The sequence below is a fragment of the Cupressus sempervirens genome, chromosome 5, assembly GCF_028749045.1.
Source record: "Cupressus sempervirens isolate cs-2001-9-10 chromosome 5, ASM2874904v1, whole genome shotgun sequence".
Taxonomy (NCBI): domain Eukaryota; kingdom Viridiplantae; phylum Streptophyta; class Pinopsida; order Cupressales; family Cupressaceae; genus Cupressus; species Cupressus sempervirens.
In genome coordinates this window covers 393,046,185-393,056,622 of record NC_143122.1, presented here as the reverse complement: position 1 = coordinate 393,056,622, position 10,438 = coordinate 393,046,185, and positions in this window count along the sequence as shown.

The following is a 10,438-nucleotide window of genomic DNA, read 5'->3' as shown; positions in this document are numbered from 1 at the left end:
TGTAGCACCATCAAAATTACCTTTAATCCATTCCATAGGTGGGGAATCCCATTTAACATTCTATCTCTAATCATAAATTTTGGTTTTATAGCCTTTAGTCTTCATGGGGTTATTAATCTGGATTTTATCACTCATTTTTCTATGAGATTTGAAGTTTTCTTTGATGGCTCTAATAATATTGTGACTGAGAACCAACTCAAGAATTTTTTTGTCTCTAAAGATTATATTATTTATTTATTTCTAGATTCCCCACCATAGATGGGGTAGAGAATTTTTCCAAGGAAAACTAATGTCTACATCCTTTAAAGGACAACTCTAGCTCTAAAAACATTGATCAATGTTATTATATTGAACCCAATCTAAATTCCAATAGAGAAGGATATAGCTCCAAACTTTCTAGCTAAACCTACAATTTAAGAATAGGTGATTCCTATCTTTATATTCCATTTTCCATAGACAACATCTGTTGACCAAATAAACCCCTCTTTTTTGTAGATTGTCCAGAGTTAAGATTTTTTTTTGGAGCAAGATCCAAAAAAATATTGATTTTAGGAGTAAGACCTTTAATCCATGCTTTATCCCATATAGGCCTATTTCCCTTTTCTTCAGATCTAAAAATAGAAGAAACTTTAAACCAACCTCTTGGTTTAGTCCCCCAAACCATATTATCTTCAATATGAGGATAAAGGCTAAAAGCATTCAGAATTAACTGGATACTACTAAAAACCATATTACTTTCAGCAAGATTTACCCATTCACTATTAGTCCAATAATTCTTCACTAAAATTCCATATATCTATTTGCATCTATCAACAAGTGTTCTATCCTCAAAATCATCAATCAAAGGATGATCCAGAAGCCATACGTCATCCCAAAACCTAATCTTATGCCATTGCCCAATTTCCAAATGCACTCCTTGATTAAAATATGTTTAGCTCCATGTACAACACCCCAAATAGTAGAAGAAGAATGGACATTTTGGATAATAAATAAAAAATCAAACAAAGTAGGAGAAGCAAAAAGGTATTTATGTTTCCAAATAGAACTCCACTCCTTATTGTCATGATAAACTCTCCATCCCTTCTTAGCAAGTAAGGCTTTATTCATACTCCTGATGAACTTGATACCCAACTTGCTATCTAATTTAGGCTTACAAATTTTCTCCCAAGTAATTAAATTTATTCTCCTCTCCTCCTCAAATCCAAACCAAAGGAAATTCCTTTGGATTTTGTCAATAGTATCAGCATATTTTTCTAGAATCCTGAAGAGAATCAAAGCATTAGTAGGGATTCTTTGGAGGCAAGATTAAGAAGAGTGACTTTACCAGCTTGATTTAGCAAATTACCTTTCCACTCTACCAATTTCTTATTGAATTTCTTAACAAGATCCTCCCAAGAAGAATCTGAAGGATTAGGTCCCAAAGGGAGACCTAGTTAAATACAAGGAAAAGATCCTATAAAACAACCAAGGATATTAGAAATCTTATCCTATCTAGAAATAGGAGTATTAATAAAATAAAAAGAACTCATATTCCAATTAATCAATTGACCAAAAGTAGAAGAATAGATATGAAGGGCCTTTTTGAGATTCCTCGCCTCTCTAACCTTAGCTTTACCTTAAAAAATAGTATCATCCAAAAATTATTCATGAAAGAAAATAAGAGGATGAGAAGAAAGTCTCAATCCTTTAATTTACCCTATAGAAACCAATTTCCCAATATATCTACCTAAACAATCAGCCATAATAGTGAAGATGATCAGCGATAAAGGATCTCCCTATCTCAACTCCCTAGTCAATTTAAAGAAAGCAGCGGAATGCCCATTAACTAGAATAGAAACCATAGTAGTAGAGATCGTCTACATAATAAGCTTAACCACATTGATGCTAAAACCAAAAGACAATAAGATCTTATGAAGAAAGGCCCATTCTACTCTATCATAAGCTTTAGCAATATCAACTTTCATAATATTCACATGTACGTAAATAATAGAGTTAAGGATTTGTCTACCAGGAATAATACCATTATGTTGCTCACATATAAGTGAGGGAAGAATATTCAACAATATCAAAGTAAGGACTTTAGAAATGATTTTATAAATCAAGTTACAAAGACTGATAGGCTTGAACTAATATGGGGAATCAACACAAATCTTCTTTGGAATCAAATAGAGGAAAGTAGAATTAATTTCCTTCAACATCCTTTTAGCCCCAAAGAATTCTTTAAAATAACATCACACACATCTTTTCCAACCAATTTCCATTCTTTCTTAAAAATAGCATGGGAAAACCATCTGGCCCTGGTGACTTATCCCCTCCTAATGAGAAAACAACTTTATAAATTTCCTCTCCCTTAGGAATAACACACAACTACCTATTATGATCTTTAGAAACCAATGAAGGAATAACATCTAGCAGCTCAGTCTGATTAGTCAAATCAATTTCAGGGTCTAAGGACATCAAAGAAGAAAAATAGGAAACATTTCCTCTGAAATTTCCTCTTCATTAGTTAACTTGATTCTTCCTTTATTAAGACTAGAAATTTGAGTTTTAGCTCTATGTTTCAAAGTTGAAAAATGAACAAATTTTGTATTTCTATCACCTTCTTCAATCCATATAGATATAGATCTCTACCTCCAATAAATCTCTTCTTTAGTAACAATGTCATGATACTCCACCATTTTCTCATTTTCTTCCATTACCAAATCAATCGAGTACCCTTCCAACTATATTTTGTCTTGGATAGCTTTCATATCCTCTTTAGTTTTTGATTTTCTATAAAAAATGGTCCAAAAAAATCTTTTGTTCCATACTTTAATTCTCTTTTTAACATTTTTGAGTTTAGTAGCCACTCAAAATAAAGTCGTTCCTTCAATATTTATGTTCCATCATTCACCTAGTTGATCCTCAAACTGTGGATGATGCATCCATATTTTCTCAAATCTAAATTGAAATTTCTTTCTAGCTTGAATAGCCTCTGCTCTAAATAACAAAGGAAAATGATTCAAACCTATCTTCTAGATAGCCTTTAGATTACACAAAAATTATTTCGTCCAATTTGGTGATATTAGAACTCTATCCAAGTGAGCTTGGATATAGTCATTACCAACCCTTTTGTTACTCCAAGTGAAATCAATCCCAAGAAGATCTAAATCCATTAATCCTTCCTTGTTTACAAAATCCATAAAATCCAATCTTCCATCTAGTTGGCTAGCATTTCCCCTTTTTTTTCATGCTCATAAAGTGGAACATTAAAATCCCCCAAACATATCCATCTACCATAATAGTCATTAGTCTTAATGTTAGACAAACTAGCCCAAAACCTTTTTCTAGCATTCTTGTTATTAGGCGCATACACATTCACAATATACTAATCATTGTTCAGGGAAATACTCTTAATCTTAACCACCATAAATTGTTTATTAGCATTCAACAATATATCTATAAACAATGATTGCTTCCATGATAACATCATTCCTCCCAAGGCTCTTTCATAGCTACTTGCCGTAATACAGTAATTATTAAAAGATTTAAGTTTTTCAACTTTCTCTTTATGCATTTTGGTCTTTTGGAGCACTAAAATATATGATTTATGCTCTCTAATAAAATTTTGAACAATATCTAACTTATGAATACTATTCAGCCCTCTAATATTCCAAGTAATAATATTTATCCTAACTTTTTAGGGGTAAAATCCAAAATAGTTGCATGTTTACCATCAACAATATTTTTTAAGCTTTCACTTTCTCTAGTTTTCTTAGACATTTTCCTTGTAGGTTTCTCTAGAGTTCCAACATTCACTTTCAGTTTTGGAAAGAAAATTTCCAGTTTACTACTTTGGGTCTCAACTCCTTTAAATAAAGTGTTGCCTTTCTTCTCTATTTTCTTTCTTTGACTCTGTTTTTGTTTAGATTCTTTCTTATCTGAAATCAAATCCATACCTTTGGATTCAAAGACATTATCAATCGATATAATCTCTTGACAAAGGCGAGACAATTCAATCTAAGATTAAACAACCTATATATCCTCTAAAGCCAATATACTACTTCTTTCCCCAAGAATTTCTCCTTACTCTATCTCTTCTAATTCTTCTATATCTCCCCATTCTAGCTCTTTTTTTTGAAAGATAACCATCTGATTCATTGGATCTACATCCTTCTCTTTTTCTTACATCCTTGAAGTCTCCTCTACTTCCATTTGCATTCCTATATTTTGATTATCTAGGATATCTTTTCCTTCAAACACTTTCTCAAGCATAGCTTTAGGTTTCTATACCCTTTTCTGGATCTTAGTTTCTTTCTTTTTTTCCACATTCACCAACTTTGGTTGATTTTTAATTTTCAAAGGATAATTTTTTTCCTAGTGAAAGTATTTTTATAGGTAAAATAAACATTTGGTATATCTTCAAAGACTATCTCTTGCATCCCTTTACCAAGTTCTAAATTTAATTCCTCCTTCTAGGGAAGATTCTCAAATTTAGCAACTTTCACATAGATTCTAGCACGCTGAAGTTTTCATCTTGAAGCCATTACATTGTCAATAGCTATGAGTTCACCAAAAGATCTAGCTATCCCCTTAAAGATTTCTTTGTGCCATAACTCAAGGGGTAAACTAGGAAATCTAACCCAAACTAGAGTAGTTAAGAAGAAGGCATTAGATAGATCCTTGTTGGGTTCCCATTTTTTAATTGTTAGAGTACTGTTACCAAATGGCCATGATCCACCACATACCACCATATTTAAATCTTCCTTATAGGTAAAACCAAAGGGAAAAAAACCATTCATTATAAGTGTAATGTCCACTTGACCACAAAGTTCCCATTTCCTTTTGACCATATTTCTCAATGCACCAATATCAGGTCTAGCCCCCATAAATTTTCCAACTAGGGTAAAATCCATTGTCAAAATAGAAAAATCAACAATCAAATTTGGGATAAAGATTTGAAAATCAACTTTTTCCCAATAGGATTTTTATGTAACTAGTGGAAAAGAATATTTTCCTCCAGGTCTTTGTAACTGGTGGAAAAGAATATTTTCCTCCAGGTCTTCTCTCACACAAAGAAGACCACTTTCTTTGATCTACTTCCAAATTCTCCTTCTTCTAATCCTCTAGACTATAAACATTTGTATTCTTATCCACACCCTTTGAGAAATTCCTTTCCTATAGTGGGTCCATTTTGTGGACATGACAGCTAGGTAGAGGAATAGAAAGAACATCCCCAACCCCACTTTTTGTGGAGTAAGAACCTAATAGTTTGTCTTCTTCTTCTAGGAATCCATCACAATCTATGTCCAATACTGCAATTCCTATTGAGATCCCCACTATTCGACTCCTTGCCCCTTCAGGATCAGTCCTTGCTTCTATGTTTCCACCTACCAGATTCCCACCTACTAGAGCTTTGACCATTTCAAAACCCTTTCTTTGGGGAGGCGGAGAGAGAGAAAGAGAGAGAGATCTTGGTTTTGAATTCCCCATCTTTATAGCAATAGTAATTGTATTTATAATATTATCTAGTAAATAATTTCTCACATGTCCTAGTGAAAGTTCTAGATCTACACTCATAGTCTTTATGACCATACGTATTGAAATTGTAGAAATAACCATTGAAAGATGCACCTATTATAGTATTCATGTGTTTACTTCTCCAAACATCTGAGATAAGACCAAATTTTCCACGAGTGTAATAGGTAGGCTTATAGGACATTTAACCTTTCATGTTATTAGATTCTTCATATATCACTGCATGTTGTTCAAATCTAGCTTTTGATGATTGCCTAGTTTAAATCTTGTTCTTACTAGTGTGTTCCAGTCTAGTAATATTGTCAAATTTCTTGTGACTTTTTAGTTGCTCATTGATCTTCTGCATGCTTTGTTCAAACTATGTAAGTATTTCATTGATTTCCTTTTCCTTTTAGATTATTCAATTGTTGTTCATTCTCTTGATTTAGTCTCTAATTTTCTTCTTGAAATTGTAGGTTCCTACACTTGTCCCTTTGAACTTCTCATTTTGTGCTTGGATCTCATGTATTTTTCTCTATAGGAGTGAATATTTGTCTCTAATTGTCTCTTCAACATTTCTCTGTTCTAATTCAAGAATTCTTTGGCACCTTCAACAACTCTCATATTTTCTAGTACTTCAATCATCCTCATGGTTTGACCTTCTTGTTCTTTCTTCATTTGGGAAATCTCCTCAAGTAGTTCATTGTTCTTTCTCAATAGATTTACAATTGAAGTATCAACTTCCTTGGAATTAACACTTCATTTAGATCATCTTTCAAGGTCATCAAGGATTCTTTATCATAATTTTGATCATTCCTTGATTCTTTTAAATGATGTCTTCAATTTATTTCTTAGATATTTTATCTACACATTAGAATATTTCAAGGCTTCCTCTAGTACTTGTAACTTTACATTTTCCTAGATCTACTCTTGAGTTGTTAAACTTGCCTCTAGAGTACTAAGCTTTGATGCCAATTGTTGGAAAGATTCATGTCAAGTACTAAGAGTGGGGTGGGGGTTAAATCAGTACCATACACTTTTCACATATTTAACTATTTAAAAATAAGCTAATAAACTTTATTTTACTTTCACTGATAGTTGTTGTATCATTGGTGCATTCACACCTAGGGGTTTGGATGAAAAAACCCTCAAATGTTGGATTGCAAGGCCTATGAGAAAGTCAATGGGTGAATAAGGATTATTTTGAATCCATTTGATTCTTAGAGTGATATTTGATGAGTCTTAACTCAAATTGTGTCAAAGTTGCCAAATGTTGCCTAGTTTGACCATAGTTATCAAATGTGCCAAAATTGGGCACTATGTGCAAAATAATGTAATAATGGATAGGAAGTCAAGTTTTAATGTCCAAATTTTTTGGAGAATCTAAGAAAATAATGTATGATTATTTTTTATTATATGTAATGGGAAGGAAAAAGTTGTATTTGTTACAAAAAGTTGTCATGACTACTTTTGCAACATTGCAATTTTGCATTGACAATATTTTGGCAAGATTTTGCAATACGTGTTCAGTCAGTTGTAGAAACACATGGGTGGTTGAAATAGTTTCCATGATCATATTTAAGATGTTTCAAACCATTGTGGGAAGGGGGGAATGTATTTTGACACTTTTTCAATACATTTATAGTAACAATTTGTAATGCCCCGCCAAGGGATCCAAAGAATTAACCAAGAATTTCACTAAGTTTGGTAACATTTAAAAAAAAAAAAAAAAAAGTAAATACCACATAAAACTCATTCACAATAATAGACGCAACAAAAATGTCCATCTAAAGAGTAAACATGATATGCACAACAGGTTACATTCTTTAAGATCCCTTAACGTTGGATATGAATACAACATCCACATGAAATAATAATGATAAGTCTAATGTTCAATTATTACATATCCAACTGCTCATTCATCCACTGTACATGTCACAGGGTATGAAGGCTTAAAAGAATATACATATGTAGAATAAGGTACATCATCCTATTCTAATCCATGATACATCAAGTAAAGATAATCACATGATACTTATGATACAACATCATAAAAGTCATTTACATCTATCATAAAGATCAAAATAAACTAAGTGCATGGTTCCTCCCAACCGTTAATAGCATCATTAGACCATCGTGGGCCCTAGCCATCCCTCCGTGCGTAACATCCCAAATCACCGAAGAGATCATCGGTATTAACATAGTAGGAATGTCACTCCTAATAAATACAATATCATATGTAGAAAGTAATCTAACATGCAGATATAAGCATAAGATAACATCATCTAACATATGCTAATCATTAATGAAAGGATACATATCCACCATCATGAAGGATGCATCAACCACGATGTTTCAATGAATCTCAAATGATAAGAGTGGAAAATACACTACCACCCGACCGCGTGGTACCTAAGTGGTCCACTCCCACCATGCTGAGGAGATAATCCCAAGTCCCAAACAGGCTATCAAAACCACATAGCACAAGTCTCTAAAGTCCAAGAATCCTAAAAGTATACTAACTCAAAGGTTCCAATCACCAAAACAGACATCTACTTCCCAGAGGCACACAATGACATGTAGGAACCTACTATGCAAGCGGGAAAGTGTCATCGCATTTATCTTGTACAAGTTACCCTGGCAGTTAGCTAAACTCCATGGGTCCATACAAATCTCATGCGACCACTAGTATCCTTTCATACTAACAAGGCATACTATGGAATGCAAGGTCGCAACCATGCATTCTCTCTACTCCCATCCTAGCCTATACAAGCACTCAAGGCATGGGCAAGAACCAAAACTCTTATCTTTTTAGGTTCATTCAGTTAGTATTAAGTGTGAATGTTATCACTTATTAATCCAACTTACAATGAGTTACCCTGGCAGCCTCTTAGGGCCCCAGCCCCCATTGCAAGCCACTTCCCGACACTACATGCAGATATCCTACCCTAATGCTCATGGTATCATAATCATAAAGAAAGTCCATAAAATCATCAAATATCCATAATAAGAATCATCAAATATCCATGATAAAATCATCAAATATGCATAAAAGCATCAAATCTCCATGAGCAATATCCATAGAAAATCATGACTACAACAGCTCTCTATTGGCAACTGAAGTATCACTAATAATCAAAGTATCCATTGGTTCTTAATAACCAGAATATATCTCAAAATAGATCATCATATCCATTGGTTCTCAACAAGTAACCAAGAATATCTCAAAACATACTGATCGAAGACTCCAAAATGGTTGAGTCATACATGTCACCACATGACATCATCAAGAATAAATCCACATATTAATCCCATCGTGGGGACTAGAATATATCCAAGGATAACTGATCGATGACCAAAAATAATGGTTAAGTCAAGGGTCTCAAACATAAGATTCTCAACTATAACAATCAGTATTCTCAACCAATACATAGAACATTCCATCACATAATCATGGTTGGGTTTATAAAGATCGAGAAATAAAACATCATCATGACATCACAATCACATAACCCCCAAGCCTCTGGTAGACGTCCTATAACTGGTCAACACTAGTCAACCCAAAACCCAAAACATTAGCATAAGGAATACACAATGTAAACACATGTTTTGGTTTTGTTAAGTTTCAAATTTAAATTTCAAATGTCTCATTTTACGTTTTCCCAAATTTAATTTCAAGTGGAGAAATTTCACGTTTTACCTAACCCATGTATTTACTTGATAGATAAAAGTTCCTCCATTAGATTCAATTTTCTAATTGATCCAATAATATTTTATTTATAAAAACTTCGTTTTAAAAAAAAATAACATTTTCAATAATCAAAACTGCTAATAATTAATCTTAATTAAAACTAATGTTTAATTAAATTAATTATTAATATTTCTACTAACTCACATCTTTTATCAATATAATAATTATTTGTTATAGATTACACATATACATATATACTTATATATATATATATATATATATATATATACATATTTAATATTAACAAGAAAACAAAATATAAAAATCGGAATATTGATAACCGATTTCATATAACATAAAAAGTTTATAAAAATCGAAATGTCAAACACAAATTATATATATATTTCAACCTTCGGTGCCGCGCAGAACATGGTACCTACTATCGCAGGTCTGCCCGACAGCGGGTACAGAGTACCCCTGTCATCGCAGTCCCTACGATGGCAGGCCCTCTGCGTACTCGCAGGGTGATACGGGTCCGTCGAACTCAATGAACATTCAAGCGTTTTCCAAAAACACACTTCCTTCCGCGCAGTGCAATTTTAGTTTGTAAATAATGTTTAATGTTTTTTTCCAAAAACATTTTTGATTAATGATATTCAACTTTTATCACACATGAATATATATATATATATATATTATATACATATGTATGTATGTATGTATATATATATATATATAATATACATAATCACAGTATATATGTAAAAATGATAATTTATGAATACAAGCTTTCATTTTCAAAGTTTCTCTATGAAACTTGTTTTCTTCAAAATTTTCTAATAACTAATTCTAATGAGTTTGTCCATGAATTGTAACCCTAGCCCGTGTCATTTTAGATCTAAGCATATAGATTCCTCAAATAAATTTTAATTGCCCAAAATGCATAATGAGGACATATGGAAGACACAAAGAAGACAGGGGAAAACAAGATGCAGAAGTAGCATAAGTGAAAACACAAGAATCTACCCGGATTCTGATGCTAACTCGCTCTTCCTTAGATAACCCGTTGAGCAAGCTCCCCTTCTTCAGAATTCCTGAATCCTCCAATGCTTCAATTGTTCTCCACGCTATCCACACTATCCACGCTATGTCCAAGCTTCTAAGGAATGCCCGAATATAAAGAGCTCTCAGGAAAACCCTAGAATGCGTCTAGAACCAGCTGGAAGATGTCACCAACTAAGCATGGGCCTT